The sequence below is a fragment of the Syngnathus leptorhynchus genome, chromosome 7 (assembly GCF_054491065.1).
Source record: "Syngnathus leptorhynchus isolate UIUO chromosome 7, UIUO_Slep, whole genome shotgun sequence".
Classification (NCBI taxonomy): Eukaryota; Metazoa; Chordata; class Actinopteri; order Syngnathiformes; family Syngnathidae; genus Syngnathus; species Syngnathus leptorhynchus.
The window spans coordinates 10,265,209-10,288,421 of NC_141201.1; the positions used below are offsets into that span (position 1 = coordinate 10,265,209).

General features: G+C 38.6%; 1 long non-coding RNA gene across 1 annotated transcript in view; it reads right to left on the minus strand.

Moving 5' to 3' along the window:
* Nucleotides 1–12,237: 12,237 nt before the first annotated feature.
* Nucleotides 12,238–23,213, minus strand: part of LOC147054700 (uncharacterized) — a 125,105-nt gene continuing 114,129 nt past the window's right edge. Inside the window, exons 4-5 of the long non-coding RNA XR_015066778.1 lie at nucleotides 13,777–13,859; nucleotides 12,238–12,370 (exon numbers count right to left, since the gene is read on the minus strand). This is a non-coding gene — a long non-coding RNA (uncharacterized LOC147054700). The remainder of the gene's footprint in view (nucleotides 12,371–13,776; nucleotides 13,860–23,213) is intronic.

The following is a 23,213-nucleotide window of genomic DNA, read 5'->3' on the forward strand; positions in this document are numbered from 1 at the left end:
GGAAAAGAAAAACGTCAGTAAACCTGCAATCATATATGTTTGTTATTCAGTGCATTATGCACCTCACACAGGTATATAGTACAATGCCACTCTTACAAAGTTTGTTTTGATACAAGCCATTTATCCCAGCTTTCAACTTGTCCCGAGCCAATGATCACCAGATTTTTGTATCCAGTAGACTTGATGAAGAAATGAATCAGACAGTCTCATGTATAATTCTACAATTTAACTGGATCATAAATCAGAGATGACCTTGGAAGGATCCAATTTTTACATGTCCTTCTCTCCCACTGCTGCTTCTTGAAGCTAAGTGCTCTCTCTATATTGCAATTGCAAATGTGCTTCAGTATAAAACCTGGCACATCTTGATCTTCAAAGCTGCATTGTGTAGAAAAGTGATGATCAAAAGTAAATATAACTTTTTTGATTGATTTGGTAATTACATATTTAGAAGGAAAAATTATAGATGTGTTGAGATTTTGCAGAAAAGTGTAAATGCTTAGCAAAATGATTAACATTCCCTGTAGTAGTCAGTTGGTGAACATTTCTTTCTCACTGGCCTTGCACTTTACCCTTCTTAGAGAAATGAAGTTACCTTGGACTTTGAAGAACAGAGCCAAGGAAATTGTCTATCTAGTGAAGGGGAGCAGTACATCTGAATAGAACAGTTTTGTGTGTGTTCATGCATGCATTTGAATGAGGCGGTGAAATAATCAGCTAAAAGACTAAAATTAAAAAAATAAAATCAACTAGTCATTCACCTGTTGTATAATTTTCAGGTAATGACACCTATGTTTTCAGCCCTTTAATGTACAGTAATGACAGTTATGCACTCTTGATACATAAACTGCAGATATGCACATAAATAAACAGTAGAGTTAAATCACAAAGAAGCTTCTCTCTTGTATCGGTTGTATCCATTATGCCTACCTGTCCATTTTGAGTACACTAATGGGTCATCAACGACTTTGTGTGGTAAGAGCGATGTTCAGAGATGACTCATACCTGATAGGTTGCACTCTGGCTGGGTATGGAGATGGACAAGGGCGAGAGAGGCAAGAGAGGCTTTGGATCAGTTCTTCCTGTCCTTAGCTTATGACCTGTCACTCATCAGTCAGGGGAGTGTCTTAGGTGTTTAGCCCTCACCGGTGATTTGGAGACATTTCAATCAAGGTTATCTCAGTGCCTTCGAAACCCATGAACCTTGAAGCTGTCAACTCTCACATATCTGACCCATCAAAATTTGCAGCAATCAGCCAGTCCTCATATACTTTGAGTGTCCATTTCTGAGAGATACAATTGAATTTTTTTTAAGTACTTCATGAAAGTCAAGCAAAGGAATATTTTATATTAACACATTTTAATTCACAAGAATTCAATCACAAGTAAGTCTAATAATCTACCCTCTATTTAGTGATTTGTTTTATACAAAATTATTAATTGTAGTTGTTTTCCAAAATTGACCCATTGGACATTGGGTCCATTTTTGGCCCAATGTTTTTAGAACATAGCTTGTGTTAGAACAAAGCACCCCTAAGAATTAATGTGAGAGAAGTGAAGCTGTGGGTTGTTTCTTCTTTTTTTTTTTCATTCTCCAAATTGCACCCTTTGCAATTTAAAAATTGCATTGTACTGCAAGGAATAACTTTTAGTGTCGACCACTAAGGGAAAATAACACATTGTATGTCATATGATAGATAATACCTCTTTGCTTATTCACATGCACAAATTATGCCTGTGAATTACTGTCTGAGAGGAAGAGATGCTGAATGAGAGGTTCAATTCTTGTAGACCTCATGTTTATGCCTTCCAACTACAAACACATGACAAGGCAACCGGATCACATTTGCCTCAGAATGAGCCATGTCATTATCGTTGTTGTCCACATAGTTAATTATAGTCCATAAATAAGGCTCTATCAATAATAGCAGAGCTAATACTATGTACACTTTGAATCAACTTTTGTCTACTGGGTTTTCTTGTCATACGTCCATAACCCACCACCTCCAATCAAGCATTTTTTGGGGTCAGTGATCATAATTGAACGAGAGTTAATACCAAAGTTCTTTTCCTGGGTTGAGGTCATGGCCATTTCTTTCCCCTAAACATTTCTATCAGAATGTTGCAATTCTCTTGCTGTAGCTCGCCGTTACAAAACTACAGTATTCATAGACGGTTTAAAAAAAAATAAAAATTAAAATGTGAAATTATCAGTGCTTTATTTAAAACTGCAGCACTGTTAATGTCAATGTGATGTTTTGAATTCAAATATCTAGTCTGTGTGAGAGTTTTGGGAAAACAGTTACAACTACAGTCAATAAGCGCACACTAGATTCAGAATTCCACTTACCTTGGAGGCATTAAATGTTTCCCTATTAGTGTTTATTACATTTGGAATGAGCTGCAGTCAATGAGCAGAAGTTATTATAAATACTCCCCAGGGAAGTTTTGCTGTAAACAAACAGACATGTAGTGAAACACATTCTGAATGTCAAATGAGTATTACCCAACACAGAAAATTAAAATTTTCAAATGATTCATATAGAAACAAAATATTGAAAAAGTACAGTCTGTAGAGCCTTTTTATCAGGCACTATTTATCAGGCACTACTATCAGGCTAATAATTGATATAACATTGCTTGGTTGATAATTACAAGACTCCTATGACTTTTATCAGTGTCTCATCTCTTTTCTTGTTTTGAAAGAGTGTGTGGCCATGAATAAATTCAATGTGTTGCCATGACATCCTGTGGGGAACGCTTATTTTTCATTGTCATTTTCCTGAGCTGTCAGGTGGTCCCACACGGTGATGTGATGGAGGGATTGTTAGCAGCAGTCTTTAGTCAATGTCAGCAATGAGGGGTGTGGGACTGATGGGGAAACATGCAGTGACTAAAAAATATAGCTAACATTGTTAGATTTGTACTTCTAGTACACAGTTTAGGTCGGGGTTGTGGTGGCTATCAGGAGTTTGGGAGAACTCCCCTATGGCTGCTGCATTCCAGCCCCGAATTCTCCCGCATCAGTGCCAGTAAATTAGTGGTGTAGCTTCAAGAACCACACCAAAATGCTTAGGTGTACCCCTAAGGATAATAATTATTTGCTTCTAAAATTAGAATGAAATCACCAAAGTCAAACAGAATTTCAACAATTTACATACCTTGTTAAAAGATGTTATGTAGCCTTGTGGACGTTATTCTTATATTCATACAATAATCAAGTTATCATACCTGTAACTAGCAAATTTTCTCAACTTGACACACAGTGGTGGCTAATCAGACACTCCATTGCTGTAAGTCCAAACATTTCAAAATCAGCCTCAAAGCCGCAGCGGTCCTCTTCCTCTCCTGCAATCCACAAATCAAAACCCCACTGTGGTTCCCCACGCATTTTGCACTTGCCATCCTTTCCACATCATCAAACTGAGATCCCAAACATTTCCCAAACTCCTCTTTCATTGTCTCTTCATCTCTCTACTTAAACTGTCAGATCACCATTCCCAGATGTTCATTTCGCAGCCTTTCCACCATCCTCCTCTTTAAGGTCGACTTTCACAGTTTTACTATCAAGTTAAGCCTCACTGCCCAAACACCGCCAATCGAACCCACCTCTCCTATTATAACAGTTGCAATCATCCCAGTTACTCCCAGAACCAATCTCGTCACTGAAGCTTTCAATTTCCCAATCACCACCTAACAATCTACAATCCCCAAACCAATCCCCCCAACAGTCTCTCCTAGTCGATAATTTACTCCAATCTTCTTTATCACTGCTATCTTGCTGTAAAAATCCACCTCCAGGGGCCTTAAAACTGTTACTGTCGAGCTCACCTCAAGAGTGACTTCCCATTAAATAAATGTGTAACAAGCTCATTTATAAAATATGAGCACAATATAGTTTTGATAAGTGTTCCGTCACCTTCACATCTGATAAATATCGAAGATGCTGTGATTGCTGTCAAGATAGAAGACGTATCAGCAGATATGTCAATTGTTTGATATCCTTGCCGCTCATACACATATTTCTACTGTAAATGAAAAAAATAAATAAATAAATAAATAAATAAATAAATAAAGAGTTAAATGTCACGATAGGTCGGATTTGCCCGCATTTGACTAACACTGCTGCCCACCCGAATTCGTTGCTCAACACTAATTACTTGCATTATTCATCAAAAGCTGAGTTACCCAAGGCAGAGGTGTAGAAGGTGCAAGTGCAGTAAGGGAAGAAAAACAAAGTACTTATAGAAAAATTGCTTTCATTTATCCCAAATGACCTATAATGCTTCCTCAGCGCTCAGATCCTCTCAAATTTGTTTATAGAGTACTAACAACAACCACAGGTCGAACAAAGTGCTCTACATGCAAATAACATCAAACAAAACACAAGCTAAAAAATAAATAAACAAATAAACAAATAAACAAATAAACAAATAAATAAATAAATAAATAAATAAATAAATACATAAATACATAAATAAATAAATAAATGAACGAATAAATAAAAATCTGAACATTATGGTTGGTTTAAAAAAAAAAAGGGGTTTAAATGAATTGGAAATTCAGCCTTATGGTGAACAGTCATGAGTGTTTATGAATGGCCGTCAGGGCTGGGTCAAACTGCTGTGTTTGAGGACTACATTTTGTTCCTTTTGGAGTATAAAAACATGAAATACACAACAGAAGGCAAAGTATTCGATGACCAGACCAACTTTGACCAGACAGTTCAGTATAATATTAAAAATAAAAAAATAAAAATGCACAATTGACGCATCTGCTAGCACCATGATGTAACATTTTTCGTCTTTTTTTTCCCCCACTTATGTTGTGTTATTAACCACATCCAAAATGTGCTGTTGGTGTTTTTGTGCTTCGAGAGATTAGATTTTGAAGATTGCCTCCCGTGTCCAACATTCGCCTGAAGATGGTTTCCAATTTGCAAGCATTTCTCATATCACAAAGGCCTCCTAATAGGATTTAGAACAAATATGTAAGAACGCAGAGCTTACAACAGAGATGAAAATGAGTTTTAAACCCAGAGGAGTGCTGCTTGTGTGCTAGAAAATGAGAGAAGAGGGACAATGCTTCTGGATCCTGGGGGATTCTGCAATGGTTTTTATTTTGTCTCTTTTATTCTGAGTATATTTTTGCTTTTCTTCAACTATGTATTGGAAGGTTTTCATCTTGTGGTTGGATGCAAAAATACATAGACCATTGTGTTTAGCAGTGTTCAGTTTATCTACGCATGCTCTTTCCGGCATTTCTATAAATACATCTCATGTACTAAAACACATTTGCCATCGAGTGTTCTAATCAGTTATACCAGGACGGACTTTGTAAGGTAATTTAAACACATGGCGGCACAGGGCATTTTGCTATATGTGACAATGTCCTTCCACTCCTGCATTTCTGGATACAGCTTTATTGCTGTTTAAGAAATTTGATCTTTTATTCAGTGGAGCGATGTGATTCTTAGATATGATTTGAATAAATGAGCTGTCGATTGAAAGTATGCATACGTTACGTGGGCGGTCGGTTATAAGTGATTGCTCTGAACGGCTGTTAGTTTGCCACTCAATGCATGAGAAAGAGGTATGAGATGAATCAAAAAAGGATTTTTTTTCAAACCCATTTAAATGGGTTCTATAGTACGTTAGTCGTACACAAATTCTCGCTATTGGCAGGCAAGCACTGAAGAGTGGGGTTCCACTGTATATTTTTTTACTGGTGTAGACAGGCTTTAAAAATTTACAAGCGCTGAAGCAGGCTTCCCCACAATAAAGAAAAAAACAAAACAAAAACGGGGGAATTGCTGGTGGAATCGGGCTTCCTGCCCAGTAGTTTTTTTTTTTTATTAGCGTATATGGGCCTGCATGGATAATGCTTTTCAATTCACAAGGGGAGAATTTTATTTATATACTTTATTATGCCTATACGGTCTCAATTGTACGTATATGTGCATGTTTTTGTTTTTAGTTGGATACTACTACTGTTATTTGTGGATTACAATTAACTCATAATATTCCGATTAAATCAGGCCATGCATAAACCTTTATTGAGCCACATGATACTCATTATGGTTAATTCGCCTGCTCGAGGCTGTGATATTACCAACATTTTTTTAAATGTGCATACTGTTGCAATTCAATTTTTTTATTAGACTATTTTTTAGTTTCTTACTTAGCTTCCACAGCAAATGTCCTTGTGTGTAAATCATCCCATCAACATTCTGCCATTAAGCTTTTTATTATAAGTGTGTCTGTGTCCAGCTTGTGACATCGGCAGTGAGTTAACCCACAACTAACCGTGTCACAGCGGGAAGTTAGCACTTTGTCAAATATAGCACTGTCTATGTCACAATTGTTAAAGCTCCGAATTTAATGAGAGGTGGAGGGCTCAAGATGGGTAGGAGTGGGGGTTGTGAGGGAGCAGAAGGTTGAAGATGGGATCACCTTGACAACACTTCACACTCATTTAAGTCCTTCTATCCCTCCATCTGCCCTCTTGCTCATTTTTTTTCACGACAAGGCTGTGATCCAACAGGTTTTATGTTCCACCAGGCAGTCAGTCAGAAAATGAGGCTGTTAGTGTGCACTTCATGTCAGCCGTACGTCCACACAGGCACAAAACATCACTTTAAATTTTCCATTTGCTGTCACCTATTTTAAGTGGTGATTGATTTGAACAAATTATTCAAACAGTTAATTAAAATAGAACCACTTGGAAGAAACCAGTATGGTGTGCAACACATGGCTGATGTCCTTGATATGGTACACATACTCTGTGATGATCATTGAAATTCAGTTTTTAGAAATTCAAAGACTAGTCAATTATTTTACCACTTTTGGAACTGTCAGCGATAGAAGAGAAAATATCATTTCAGTATAACATTTAGGTCATGTCCAAATCACACAATACAACGCTGTAAGTATAAAAGTATAAATGTTGACTCATAGGTATTGAGCATATTAAAATGATTGTGTGGGACTATTTCAAATGTTTTCATTCCTCAGGATGATCCACTTTTTTCACTACCCACTTTTGAAAACTTTATAAATAAGACATAGTTCTCTGCGGTTGTCCTTGAAACCTGTTATTTCCACTTTTGAAATTTATGTTCATCTTCCAAATCACACAGGGATGTGCCTAGTTTCTTCCTAATGGAGTCCATCTTAACTCAATTAATAAGCTACTATGAATTCTGCCAACAGCGGGTACCAGAGAGCACATTTTGCAGCCACTGTTGGAATTTCATGAGCCCTGGCGGGCTGTCAGATCACTGAAACCTATTTAAGAAGCAGGTGGGACCAATAACACTTAGCCTGACAAATGTAAACATGAAGTATGCAAGTGACTTTAACTTCTCACTGGCTTAGGCGATAAAAACTGGAGGCCTTTTGGAAAGGTACGATTTGTATCTGGTTTTACACTCTAAATGTGTCACTGAGCTAAATTAGTGGCCAATATCTAGCTCGCCGTGTCCGCTTTGCAACTGATTGAATCTATCTGTATGTGCCAGTGCATTTCCCCATCCCCTGCGTCACTTAGTTTGACTGTGAAAGGTGGTGCTGAAGCACTAAGTGGAGTTTTTTTTTTTTTTTGCCAGTTGACAGGCAGAAACAGGTTCTGGAGGGAATAAAAAGCAGGAAGAATGAACACTGATCTCAATCATCGCAACTACACACCGGCACACACCATTTATTAGAGATAGCCATTTGTGCATTTACAATGGATGTTCAATCTGATACAATGCAATCAGAGGTTTGACAAGATATACTGTCATTGGGATCATTTCTCTAATTCATGTTCTTTCTTTGAACCCCCTTCCCATTTCGACCCTTTTTTTCACACACTGACTCACAGAGAATGATCTACTGCACTGGTGTCAAACTCAAGGCCCGGGAGCCAGATACGGCCCGGCACATCATTTTATGTGGCCCAGCGAAGACAAATTGTGCGTCAAATTCGTGTGTCATTACTAGAATTGCAAATTGTCTTCACTTTTAAAAATATCATTTTTTTTTTAATATTTGACCAGTTTTTACTCGCCTAATTTGAAAACGAATTATTCGTCAGTTTGTTTTGTAGTTTATACTGTATATAATATGAGGTGCTCATACATTTATTTGGGTTGACAGTCATAATGGCCCTCCGAAAGAAACTATGACTACAGTGTGACCCGCAAAAAAAAAAAAGAGTTTGACACCTCCGATCTACTGCTATCGTAAGTACATGAGTGTTGCTGTGCTACCATCGATAATGTTGAACAGAGACTGTGATGTACCGAAGTCAAATTCCTTGTTTGGCATGCTCAAACATGGCGAATAAAAATTCTTGAATCTTGAATAAGAGGAGTATGCCTGCAATTTGGATCACAGTAACTTTTCGGCACATGTTCACAGGCCAATCAGAACCCATGAGATGACAACTGTACAGTATGTTATGAATTTGTACTGCAATTTGTTAATTGTTTCAAACCCCCGTGTGGACTCATTGGGCAAAGTGAAATTAGCGTAAATAAGGTGCTAACAGTATAACAGATGTTCTACAGTTGAATGTTCATTGTTAAATGGCTCAAAAGTGTATTTCTGTAGTAAAGTAAAAATATGTCATCCTTATCTACATGCAGACGCTAACAATATAGTCTGTTGGAGTCATTGTTCTTCAGAAGTTTTATTTTCATCTGCACAAACTATTTTCTATGGACAGCAGACCATATGCATATGAAAGTGGTGATGCTTCATCACAGAGGTGAAGGTTCAAGTTTGCTTCATAAACCGGTGATTTTTTTTTGACTCACTCAGATGGCTCTACTGATTTGAAGAAAATGGGTTTAAGAAATGGCAAGTCAGTGTGCTTTTAGCCCAATGTTGAACAAAGAGTGCTATCTCGAGGTGTCAATAAAACTAATTCATGAAGCAAATTTGAAGCTTCATCTCTCCAGGAATGCACATGTTCATGTGCGCTTTGCCAGAATGTTACAATACAGGTACATCATTGTTACTTGGTGTGCCACCATTTTAGGGTTAGGGGTTAGGGTTAGGGTCAACATACTATCTGTAACTGTGTTTTTTGCCGCACTGCATAGTACGTACATTTACGCCTAGCATAGTTTTCCAATAGCAAAGCGACAAACAAATGTTTGTATTTCAATGTCTTTAAAATTACTGCACAATCCCCACATTTTCTTGAACTTGCTTTCCTCAGTCTGCACTTAAATAACATTTTTCCTTGCTGTGGCCAAGAGCCCCATGCCGTCATGTGATTGCTTTTTATTGTTGTTGTTAGTATTCAGTAAATAGGCAGAGTATGTGTCTCCCTCATGGGGATATAACTGCCACTTTGTTGACGAAATATCCACAACAAAAGCATTTGCTTTGCTCTGACATTTTGTTGCACTTTTATTTTCAGCTTGTTCCTATTTTTCTAACCACAATGAGCGTGTAATCCATTACATCGTCACCCTCACCCATCTCCACACTTCTTTACCATCACAGAAGTCAAGTTTGTGAGGGGAAGGGGGTAACCCTGCTTTGTTGTGCATCATCAATCTCGCTCTTGGTCTGCGCTGTTGATTGTGTAATGGATCATTAGCCACTTGAAGGACGTTTGCTTTGACAGCTTGCTGTTGGCGAGGAGGCCTTAATGTGCTGCTTAAGGTACGTGTATGTGTGTCTGCGTGTTTGTGTGTCTGTGTGGCAGTTGTTGATGTTTTGTGTGCATGCATGCAGCAGGCATAATCCGCGCTGGAGGCCTTAAAATGAGCAGAGTACTGTGAATATCACACTGAGACGTGTAATACCAGATTAACACACACCACACTGAGGGATTCCTAAATAGCTCCTGACATCTTTCAAACACACACACACCCACACGCACGCACACACGCAGGCGCACACACACCCACATACGCACGCACCCACCCACCCACACACCCGCACGCAAAAACACATACACACACTGACACACGTACACACACACTGACACTTATACACACACACTAGATGGCACTCTCTGTTCAGCATAGATGATAACATGATAGCCCACTGGCTTGAGATTTCATAAACCCCTTTCTCTAACAGTGCTGTCAAGAGGAGTCAAAAATTCAACTGGTTCATGAAGCAAATTTGAAGATTCGTTTTTGCATCACCACTGAGACCATGAAACAATATTCTCTTCTTGGCCTCGAACTTGCTAATAGGTATGTCGATTCTGGTCTTTCTGAGAAGTTGCCTTTCTTACTTTGCATTTTACTCATCGCCATGATTTACTCTTCTTTTATATTCACGAGGTGCTTTGCATTGACCACTTATAGTTAAATTTGAGCATACACAGTAGAAGGGAGGACCCATGCAGGCTATTGTCGAGGAAAACTGACTTATGAAGGTAAGATTTAATACACCTGTGCATAGGCATGGTTTGACAGGTCTGTTTTGTCGAACATCATTTTTGGCTTTTGTGCATACTTACACTTTTAGTGAGAATCGTGCACACTCTGATTATTGAGGTGGCTAGTATCCATGCTTTCATCCATACATCATTTCTCTTGCATTTGAATATGAAGAAATTTGATGAACTACCAACTAAGGTGTGACATGAAACGTGTGCAGCGGACAGAAAGATAAAAGCTATACTCCTGGAGACATACATTTTTTTCACATCAATATGAACATTACAACTCATATTTTTTTACTCAAATCTCTTATCCTCTTTCGTGTGATTACTTAGCCACTGCAGCCTGGATGCTCAGGTTGCACTCATCTGATGTGTTAAACATCCCAATTGTCTGTCAAAACACACACAAGATCCTCGAAAATGCCACAAAGGACTGAGACGTACACCGGAAGCCATATTTACTTCTTTATGGTACTGTGTTTTGTGCTCATTCACGGGTGCATTCCATTCACATGAAAACAGATTTTTATAATGGGACCAATTTAAATAAAACTCAAGATTAGGCATCATGTCCTGCAATGTGACAGTAGCTTAAAGTTTAATGCTGTGCGTGTGTGTGTACTGAAATCCAAGTGTGGTGACTTTTGGCTTTGATGCCAATGTCGCAGGAAGAGGGCACTTCTGTCATCAGTTTGTTCGTAATAAGGTTAGGGTAGTACTGGATCAGGACACATTGCTCATCCACACAAATATCCAAAGTGTCACACACATAACACACACACACGTCCCAGAACCGAGGTTACCTTTGCAGATGATAAATTAGTTTAGAGGATAGAAAAAAAGTGCTCGTGCCAATAGCAGCTGCTGCCCCCTCTGTGTAGGTACTTGCAAGAGTGCAGAAAGATAAAGACTAGGAACTGAAACCAGTTTGTCATCTCAGTAGCGAATTATTCATGCACTCTTCTCTTGCTCTTTTTTTTTTTTGATCTCGCTATGTCTGTCTGCGCGTGTTCAAGCATACTTGTGTGTGTGACTTTTTCTCTGCTGTTGAGCATTAGTCCTACAAGTCATTGCTTGTAGGATCTTGGCTATCCCCATGTCCTCAGTTGAGTTCATCATTTACCACCTAATCTCTCACCCATGGTGCATTTGAAAATCACAAAGCAACAAAGCAATTGCCAGGTTGATAAATTATGCTTGCATTTACGTTCACATTTACTTTCACAGCCAAAAGTCAATTGATTTTGAAGATATGATGAAATTCCTCCCTGAATGAAATGCGGGTATCATTGCCAGTTTTAATCACTTACGGCCACTGGAAGTCTTGTAAATCAGCTGCAATCACCACAAATCTGACTGTGAAAAGCCGTCCTCAGACAGACAATAAGGGAGAGATAGCAAAGGAAGATCTTTGTCAGCGCCTACTGAGTTTATGACTTGCAAAGAAAAGCGCAAATATACGAGACATCCATTTTGAAACACTGCTTGGGATGTCAGCATGCACTCCTGTCCACTCATTCACAGCATTTGTGTGTAATTTCATTCAATATGTACTATCAATCAAAAGTTTGGACACACTTTCTCATGCTATTGAATCTGTTCAAACTATGGAGCCATGGTGCATGCATAGATACAAATCAAGAGAGCAAAGATGTCCCGATGTAGGATGAAAAAAGGAATTTTCTATTGGTAAACATTATTTTCTCATGACAAATAGCTTAATACAGTATTTTGCATATTTTTTGGAATGTTTGGTAGCGGGAGCAATCATACAGCTTCCTTTTTGCCTGGACTTGGTCCACTTTGGAGTGTAGTCTGCCTCACACCAACTGATATAGACTTCTTTTTTCCCAGCTTCATGACCTCACACGTCCCGTGCTTGGGAGCTGCACTGAGCTGAGCTGCCTTACTTTGTAGATATATATTCCATTTATCCATCCATTTTCTATATCACTTATTGTCATCCGTGTCACGGCTGGAAACAGAAGAGTGAAAGGCAGATGACTGGACTGGTTAGAAATAGATTGCACACCATCTATGGAAAATCATTTGTGTAAAGTGGCAGCTCTATAATTACATATTAATACAATAACAAAACATTATGCTAATAATAATATGATTTCAGAGGTTGAAAATAATAATTGGATGCAAGTTTGACATAGTATTAGTCCCATCTTTTGTGTGCTGGTATTCTGTCTGTGTTTGTGCATGAGTCAGCAAGAATATTTATGTCCATGCTCTGCCCAGTTTAATTTGTAGAACCTTTAAGCACAGTTTGAGGGAGTCAGGCAAACACCATAAGGTACATAAGGTGCATGCTTTCAACATCACTGAAATGAGAGAAATCCAAATTTGGATGCCACGTTATATGCACACTTCATCGTATTCATATTCAGCAGTCTGTTCCAGGACCAATGCCTCATTACCAGAGGCAGAGAATTTGTTTGCCTCAACTTTGAATGAATATCACCAAGGAAGTTGCAAATAGTAAAAAAACGATAATGAGATGTTGTCTGCCTGCCACATTCTTGAATACAGTACAACACTTAAGACAGGTAGACAGAGCAGACAGAAAAGGACATTATAGTAATATGTCGGTCTGACCGACACAAAATGTTGAACACATCTAACGATGGAGGGGGGAAAATTCTCAAAAAAGGTGACAAGAGGGTGTAAATGCCATTTTATGTACAGCTACAGCAGCAGGTGAGAATGTGATCCAGTTCCAGTGATTTTTTCCCTCTCTGCCTTGTACGTGTACACATTTCTATACATGGCTATCCAGTTCCTCAGCATTTACTGCACTGATTAGCAACTACCGAATTAAATTTCTTTCATCCTCCTTAGTCCTGTGTTTTTTTTTAATGCTCACTCTCCTTATAGTCTCCCCCGTGTTCCCCACTCATTCCTCATTTAATCCCTTCCATGTCCACCCCAGTTTCACGGCACGTCCCAGTGCCCTGGGTAAGCAACCCTGCACAGACTGACAAATCAATACATCACTGTAATCGATTCTGTCGGGTGCTTGAGGTGTTTAATGAAAGCCCCGCCCGCCTCCTGTTTCGCCTTTTCACACTTAGGCTTTAGCAAAGTCCAGTTTAATGCTAATGGAGCAAAGGCATCCATGTGCAACAAAGCGCTACCTTTGGATGGGGCAGGGTTGGGTGGCTAGCTATTGAGGTGAGGTTGATGTGATGAGTGAGAGGACTTTTGGGGAGGGCACGGGTTGAGGTGTTAAGGGTTAATCAGCACAGTTCCCATGGTGATGGATTGCTCCAGCTGGTTAATTTGAAACGGTAAACTTTCAGCGTAAAAATGTATAACCTTGGGTGAAAGAACATCAGCCAGGTGCGACTTAAAATTGTGCGTGTGTGCACTCACAGCTTCTCTTTGACAACATCAGTCTAGTCCTGCTGCTTGCAGTTTGATCAATTGCAATATGTTCCAGGTATGACCCACTCCTGCTGTGGGAGAAGAGGGACACAGAAGGACATCAAAAGAAAGTGAATCATGAATGAAATAGAAATGTTTTGAGGAAACAATGGTTGGCAAAAAGGACAACAAAATGCATCTGCAAGTTGGCTTTTCAACCGAGTGAACCTTCTTTTCAGGTTTGGGTCGCATGAGCAGCAGGCTTGGCAGAGAGCACACATACACACATGATAAAAATCAGGCCACCTGTAAAAAATAGTCCCTCTGTGTATTGTTAGTGTATCCATTAGCTTGAAACAAGCACACAGTGATGCTTTTTGATGAACTGTGAAGAACTGCACAAAGCACCCATAGAGAGGATAGAATAATATGGGATACCGTATTTACCGGACTATAAGGCGCACCCAAAAACCTGAAATTTTCTCAAAAGCCGACAGTGCGCCTTATATATGGACCAAATTCCTAAATTTAAACTGGCTCGAAGCATTGTGTCATGAAATCAATCATAAGTGGCCCGCTGAAGACTATGAATCATGAATCAAAAAGACTATGGATCATTATTTTGTGATTATAAAGTAATTTGTTGTGTCTGAAGTTGAAATAAAAACGATAAAATGGAGAATGATTTGATTTGGATTAAAAATCTGACATGATGCATTATAGTCCGGTGCGCCTTATATAAGGACAGCGTTTTAAAATGGGCCATTTGTTGAAGGTGCGCCTTATAATCCGGTGCGCCTTATAGTCCGTGATATACGGTACTTTATGACAGGCAACAATGTTCCCAAGCAATTTAATACATCAAACTCAGATCAGAACATTACCCTAAATTAAAAATGACTAATACATTTTTGGATTGTGGAAAAAACATTTAGCAGATATAGAATGTAAAAGCAAAAAGTGAATGCAAAATGTTGAGTCATTATGTCCAGCAGCCTGTAAGACATTAATGAATAACATGGGAATATTTGAGCTCATCCCTTTCCTCCCTTTTACTTTTCACTCTCTTCTCACAAGATTCGCTTCGTCCACTTTAATGAGAAACACCTGTTAGAGTTCCTCATTAGGCATCCCTTGTCGAGGCCCCTTTAGTTTCGTGATGCCTTTCACCTGAAAAGTGTGTGTGTGTGTGTGTGTCTGCATCTTAGGTTCAGTAATGAACATGTGAAATTTTTTTTTTTGCAAATTTGAATGCATGTGGATGCCGCTAAATGTTTCACCTACTGCATTATCTGTCCTGCAGGAATGCAAGGAACGAAGCCCATCTGAGCTAAAGTGCCACCATACATCACCCCCAATTTGGAGTCGTATCGTACATAAACATAAAATGCATAAAATGCATTGCTAAAGGGGACTATGTTGTATTCCACGGGGTGCCTTCCTAAGACAGTATGTACGTAACTTTTTGATGTTGATTGATTGAAATATCTTTATTTCAAACATATTTAAAACATGAAAATAGGAAAAACTAAATAAATCAAATAACACTTTCAAGTGCCATATCTAAGTAACTGAAACAAACAAACAAACAAACAAACAAACAAACAAACAAACAAACAAACTGAAAATAAACCAACAACAAAGAATGCTCAATAGACATATATCGATATATATATTTTGCTATACACATATATATATATATATATAATCTATATATGTGTGAATTGTGTAATGTGTATATATATATGTGTATATATATATATATGTATATATATATATATATATAAACTTTTACGTTGTCCAAGTAATGCTGTGTAAGATGACACACTGGCATCTTTTGACATAATTATTGTAATTGTAGAAGTTTAAAAAAATACATGTTCTGTTATTACATCTGATGTTGCCTTATCACACTTCATAGCATTGTGACTGTGTACAGTACTGTTTCCTCTTGCAAAAAAAAAACATTACATATTTTGAGCAGTCCATACACGAGTACCATATTATATTCCATAATCTATCTTCGAAGTGTAATTTTAGGTCAATTTTGTCGAGTTGGTGGACTTCTGAACTACAGTTATTGCCGTCTGACCTCACCAGGACGAAATCACTAGTCACCCGTCACAAAATGAGATACTCTGACAAAAATCCAGTTCACGACTTAAAATGTATGAACATATGAGGCCCAATGAAAGATCTATCGATTTGGCCTTGTTCCACCTGTGTAGCAATCCGAGTGTTTATTACAATGGATTGTCATTGCTGAGGTTTCTTCTTATGCCAATGCATTGGAACAGTTGAATTCATGTCTTTAAATGCCCGTTTGATGATTGTTTTGGGGAAATGTAATAATGAAGCTAACAAACATTCCTGTGAATGTTGGTGAAAAGTATTTTCTAGCTCATGTTTGTGTTTTGAACTACTTGTCCTAATTATCATGCCTGTAATTTGTTCTATCTTTTGTTGTTGTTGTTGCATAATGATTTTCTCTGTAGATTTATTTTGGTTTACATTACCCCCACTGTTCCCAAAACACTACGCAAGCTGCTGTATTTTCGAAATCCACAGCCAACATTTTTGTTTTACTTCCCCCAAACCTATTCACTTTCCCTCTATTTCTCCTGCTTCGGGGGCATCCCTTAGCTGGAGGCATGTTGCTCACAGGACATATTAGTTATTTAACTTTTTGATTTTGTAGTATAAAGTTCTACTCTTTTTTTATATAGTCCCATAACAATGCTGGAAATGGAATGCATCTTGTAAAGCTTCAAGATTAAACAGTCGTGGCCAATAATAGCATGAGCTGAGGTGATACTGTAGGGAAGGCTGCAATTGAGAGCGATTCGCAACAGATTAATCCAAACATAAACTTTCCTCATCTATTTAATAGAACATTACTGGACTTCTGGAGGTTACTTTACTTCTGGAGATTGTGGTGTCAACTTGCTGGTCCAAACCTCTTCATCAGGAGCAAGTGGCACACGCAGGAGAGGAACGTCGTCATTTGGGATGTCATCTAGCTCTGCGACCAGAATGCCCTGCGAGGTCAGTTTTGACTGGGAAGAGTTGTTGCGGTCAAACTGGATCGCAAATTTGTCGTAAGAGATGTGGGTGTACTTGTTGACCAGCATCTTTCCTCATCGCAGCCTGGAAATCCACCGGAATACCAGAAGGCAAGGTGCAGTGGTACGGTAGGGATGTGAGGCAGCTTGTCGTTCTGCTGCCTAACGAGGAACAAGGACTATAACATTGACCTTTGTGCGACCTTCGTTGTGGACTGTGCAATGGAATGCGCAAAGTTCGAGTGGGAGGTGTCGTGCTGATTCTCTGGTCGTTGTCTGTGTAGATTAGGGTGGAACAGTCGGTCAGTTGGCGCACGCCCAAAGCCCTTAAAGTGGCGGACTTCATTCATGTCAAGAAGTATTGAGGAAGCAAGTAATGGTTGCAGAGTGAGTTTGACGCAACGCTCGCCTCAATCGACTTAAAACATCTCCTTCAAGCGTGGGGCGTAGTGAAGATTAGGATATAACACTTGACAATTACTGACAATTACTGTCTTTCCGAGCATTTTATTTTACCTGACAATCCATCTGACGAAGATCCTGAATCTTTTTTAAAGGTTCATGCATTTGTGTCAAATGTGGAACGTGTCCCTCACTATTGGAATTCTTAATAACCAACGTTTATTCATTTTAGGGTGCCTCTGTGCACTAATGGATTATTTTAATCAAGTCCCACCACTACTACTACTTGATGACTGGTTCTGATAATAATAATAATAATAATAATAATAAGGTGCCTCTGTGCACTAATAGAGTATTGTAATCAAGTCCCACTACTACTACTTGACGACTGGTTCTGATAATAATAATAATAATAATAATAATAATAATAATAGGGACATAAATTCACGGGTCAAATTTCTTGTATAAAACCTTTTATTTACAATACAGGCTGTCACTGGTGGTGTAAGGTTCACTTACTTGACTTCTCTGCTGGCAGCGTGGGCTCATTTCCCACTACGTGACATTTTGAATGTGAATGTGCATATGAAAAGTCTGTCTCTACCTTACATATCTGTGTTTGGGCAGTCCGACCATTTGCCCCGAATAAACCACTGAATTATGAAACATAATAATTATTGCATTCAGGTGTGCCTCAACTAATCACAAAGTAACTTTTGTGCAATTTTGAAAGCATATTTTTCCTAAATTCTTCGGACTCTTCCACGGCTGTCTGTTAGTGTGCTTGTGAGTATTTTCTTTCTTTTACTGCACTGTGTTCAGGCTGAGCACACAGCTAGGCAATTGGTGGGTAAAGTTTTATTAAAGCTCCATATAAAAGCTTAAGCTACTTTTATCCTTCAGAGGAAAAAAGGGAGAATGTCAGCACGTAATTAAATTAGATGAAAGGCGAGGAATGAGCGACTTCCTCCTCTTTAAACACAAACGACTTAATCAGAACCTTGGGCTAAATACAAGACAGACGTCTACAAGATCACGGGGAGGATAAACATCCCTTTTGGTGCATCTCTCCATTTTGCCGTTCATCTCTTCACGTCTTCATTATCTGTCTGAACTGGCTGAATATGTCTTATCATATTTTATGTATCCTTTCATCCACCCTTGACTCACATGCTTGTACAACCTATGGACATGATTACTTGTTGGTCTTTGTGATCTCTTCTCCTTTCCTTGCGCCCTTGTTTCCTGATTTCACTGGCCCAGGTCTTCGTAGACCTTGAACGCACCTCCGGCAGCACACGCCTTTGTCAGATAGTCGGCCTCGAATGCATCATTCTGGAATATTAATACATGCTTAATGAGAAGCATGCAGTCATCTCAATATTGCCTGAACTAAAAGGCTGCTACATTCATATTTATAAAATTAGCCAACAACAATTCTTGACCTGAAGTTTTAACTTGTAACAATGCGTTATTGTTTGTGGTAATAATTTCTTGCTATACTTCTGACTGCTTTTTGTCAGGTGGTGTATATGAACAAAACTTGCCTCATAAAGAGTTAATTCACTCGTTCAAGACACGACTTTATTGCACATGGTGTTTCCCGGATGTTGCCTTTGCGTTGTCAATAAAACCTGCTTGCTGAAATAAACGGCTTGTTTTCTGTGAAACTCTGTCGTAAAATACAACAGATCCAATTCGAATCTTGAGTCGCACATTTTAGCTTTTGTGTCGGCCCTATATCACAACTTTTAATAATTGCAGCGCTGTATACTCTTTGTTTGGTTCAATCATGATCAAAATGTGTTAAAATTTAAAACTAATTAAAAACATTTGATCATTTTTGAGGAAACGAGTTGAAAATGACATTTGTTTACCACATTTTATTCATGAAAAACCAGAAATGAAGTAGTCGGTGCTCATTCTTGGGTTGTTCCCCGGTGCCAAACTGATACAATACTGAGCAAAGCTCTGCAAACATCACAAAGACCAGATTTAAAAAAAAAACGAGGCCTAATATAGCTGATAATATTTTTGTTATACTAATAGTCAATGCAGTGGGAGTTCTGTTTGTCTGAATTTTGTGTTGTTTCCACTCTGATTATGTCCCTACATGAGGCAGAGCAAGAACACAGAAATGTCTGCGGCACTCACAAGCAACACACCACAAAATAGCGTGTGTGGGTCACAGTGGGTGATGTATTTTGTATGGAGGTGTCGCTATGTGCAATGCTTGTTCTGTATGTGCATGCCAGCATGGAAACCTGTTGTCCCACCAACTTTGCTACAGACCTGAGGGAAGCCACACGATTGCTAATTAGCAGCACAGAGGGAAGTAACCCCAGCGGGCAATCAAATCTGCTTTTGAAATCGTTTCTCCCCTGAGATGCCATGGAAACAAGGCAGCTGAACTACTAAGGCGATGGGGTATATATGATCCAACCGATCACCAAATTAGAAGGAAAAAGCTACAGGAAATGTCTGACTGTCTCACTCACTTCGTTTTTTCTTTGTTCTGGTTGTACTCGGTGGTAGAGCAGTCGTCTTGTTTGCCTATGTAGTTTTTTCTCCAAGGGTAAATGATGAAGTAGTTCAGAAACAGGCCAGTTCACTTAGAGTACAGGCACGAGAGGCTTTATTGGCGTCACACTGCATTGAAATCTACAGTTCTGCACATGCATCCGTGACGAGCCCACACATACTGTACTGTATATGTTAAGGCAGTTCCTTCCAATCATAACACACTAATGTGACGAAAGAAAAAACACGGGGTGATATTTGATGCACCATTATAAATAAAGGCCCAGATAGATAGCTGGACACGATGGCACACATTAGGATGATGATATGATGCATTGCAATGAATTCACAATGAGCTCAGATAAAAAGGGGCTCATAAAAAAGCAATATAACAATGCAATGAAATACATCAGTGCGGCCTATAACTCTGAAGGGGATCCTATTCATCTCCAAACTGAATCAGAGGGCCCATACGATGCACATACTTTTAAAGTGTGTGCGTGTGTGATGGCAAATTAGCATTTACTTAATGAGAAGAGGCTATAGATTACTTTGAAACATGATTTGAAGGACCACTTCGATCTGCACTCGTATCTATTAGTCATCTCCCTGTCCATCTGTCCCTCACCATAATTATAAAGGTCAAACTGTCCTTTGAGCCGTATTCATGCTGACATACATCTTTGCAATAGGATCAATAAGCATGCATTTATTGCACTGGTTGTTTGTCAAAATTATCTTATATGAATCCAAAATGGGACGGCATGACCCCTCCAATAGTAACAGTGTAAATTCCAACACTCTTCGGGGGTGCGCACCAACCGCTTATCCAGTTCAGGCCCAAGCAATTACCATCTTTGAAAATGTATTAACTAAAACAGTCAATGTTAACATTCTTAGATGTCTTATAAGTTAACCACCAGAAATGTAAAAACAAACAAAAATAAAGTGACAACGTTTGTAACTTAGTGTGTACTGTTGTAAAAAATAAATAAATAAAATAAACATCAAAAAGTCAATGGAAAGCGAAGCACAAGTAGTTAATCCTCTGGTACTCGCTGAACTGAGCCTCATATATGATGCGAGTGTTAAAAAGCTTATTGCTCCCCTTGCACTTTGGTTGATTTGTTGGACCTGTGTGGCTCCAGTATACGACATAGTATTAAGCTGGGTGTGGTGGAGGATAGTAGAACTCATTGCAAGTACAGCAGCGGCTCACCACAGACACAACGGCATTTCCTGGGGCAAGAACTATAAGTATGAAGAGCTATGAATTTTACTTCTAATAACAATGGTACATAAACCTGGTCATTTAACACATTCAGGCTAATCGGAAAGGTGAAACACAGTGGTGTAGAACACAAGGGTAGGCAAGGAGCTAATTGGCTGACCTTAGGTAAAGTTTATTGGCTGACACAGAAGGAAGGCAGGCTTATGTGACCAAATGAAACCGGTGATCGACTGAAAGTGAAGGGTGTTAACGTTCATGGTCGTTGCTATGGAAAAAGTTTATAGGGTCGTAAGCTCAAACTTCTTCAACTACTGAAAATGTCTTCCATACGTTGAAATTTATACACCTTATCATGGAACACTTTATTGTTATTAGTTGCAATGTCCTTGCAGTTACTGCAGCCAGTGCTGTGTCTCATAATAGCACCCATTCAGTAATAAATAGTTTCAGAATTTATTTCAACCTCTGCAAGATGTGCACTTGAGTTACCTTCAGTTTTATTAGTTTAAATGACTGAAGAAATCAGATTACACCAGTTGTTTATCACTTTCGGTACACCTGTCATCTTAATATTTGTGCAAATCTTATATGAGCGATTAATGTCACATCTAATGGGATTACTTGCATCCCTTGTCAGATTTTTTTTTCACATAATTACAGCTGTGATTACAAGCATTTCTTTCTTTCTTTCTTTCTTTCTTTCTTTCTTTCTTTCTTTCTTTCTTTCTTTCTTTCTTTCTTTCTTTCTTTCTTTCTTCCTTTTTTCCTTTTTTCCTTTCTTTCTTCCTTTCTTTCTTTGCAAATGCTTTTGGCGATATACACTTTGAAATTCAATTTAGATTTATTTACCAGGTAGGTCAGTATGTTACTGGATCGAGCATATTTAAACATTTGCTGCTGTGAAGGACATAGTAGGCTTGCTTTTTTGCTTTCTACATTGCAAATTATGGCCCTTCTAAATCATTCAAGGAGAAACACATAAGACGTTAAAACACATAAAACAGGCACTGAGGGTACATACTTGTATACTAATCATCACACATACAGTGATGCCCTCCATGAAAGCTGGGCATTTCTGACATACTATAGGCGTATTAATCACCAAGCCATTTTCTAGAATGTGGGATCCAACATTATGCCTTTCAAGCACATTAAAAACATATATTATAATGGCAGGAATGTCCTTTAGTGGGACGTAAAATAACGAGGGAACAAATCAAAGAGGTTGAAGAAATATGAAATAATAGAACTATTCAAGACGTGAGAAAATTGGAAAACTGTGAACAAATCAAAGAGGTTGGGGAAATATGAAATAATAGATATATTTAAGACGACAACATTGGAAAACTATGTGAAATTTTGACGAGCATTGCATTTTAGCAAGAGGACAAGGAAATAGTAAGATGAAGTGGGAAGAATTAAAGTAATGATATGTAGATTTTACTGAGAAGACGAAGCCTTATGCAGAGAGACCATGATGTACTGTATGGCATGTTATCTCAATTGAATATGTTTCAAATCACTGTGCTACAGTACGTGCAAAAAATATACACTCACTTGTCACATTTTCTGTAGGATGGGCTACACCCAAACTAATGAAATATACATTTGAATTGCACGAGCGTTCTCAAAGCGTCAACCATATCAAAGATAATGATACGCAATCTTGACTGACACAGAGATCATTTGACTGTATCTTTTCGATGAATTGATGGAACATATTTAAATATATAACTGCTTACAAACACAAAAGATCGTGAACTCTGGCAGCATTATGCTGTGAGTCACAAGTAGAAATTGGTAGACAACTCAGGATTGGTAAAAAGATGAATTTTTGCGATGTAAAGGTACACCCTGGAAGAATTGCACAGAGACACCCTTGGAAGAAAACGTTCAGAGTGCTCAGGCTGGAGTGAAGATTCACCTTCCAGCAGAAGGTCGTTGTCCCAAGCACATGCAGCCAAGACAATAAAGTAGTGGCTTCCGGACAACTTTGTGAATATCCTCGAGTGACCCAGCCAGACCCCAGACTTGAATTACATCAAACATCTCTGGAGAGATCTAAAAATGGCTGTGCACCGACACTCCCCTACCAACCTGAATAAGCTTGAGAGGTGATGCAAAGAGGAATGTGGGAAATTGCCCAAAGACAGGTGTGCCAAGCTTGTGCTATCATATTTAAAAAGACTTTAGGCTGTAATTACTGACACAGGTGCATCAACAAAGTATTG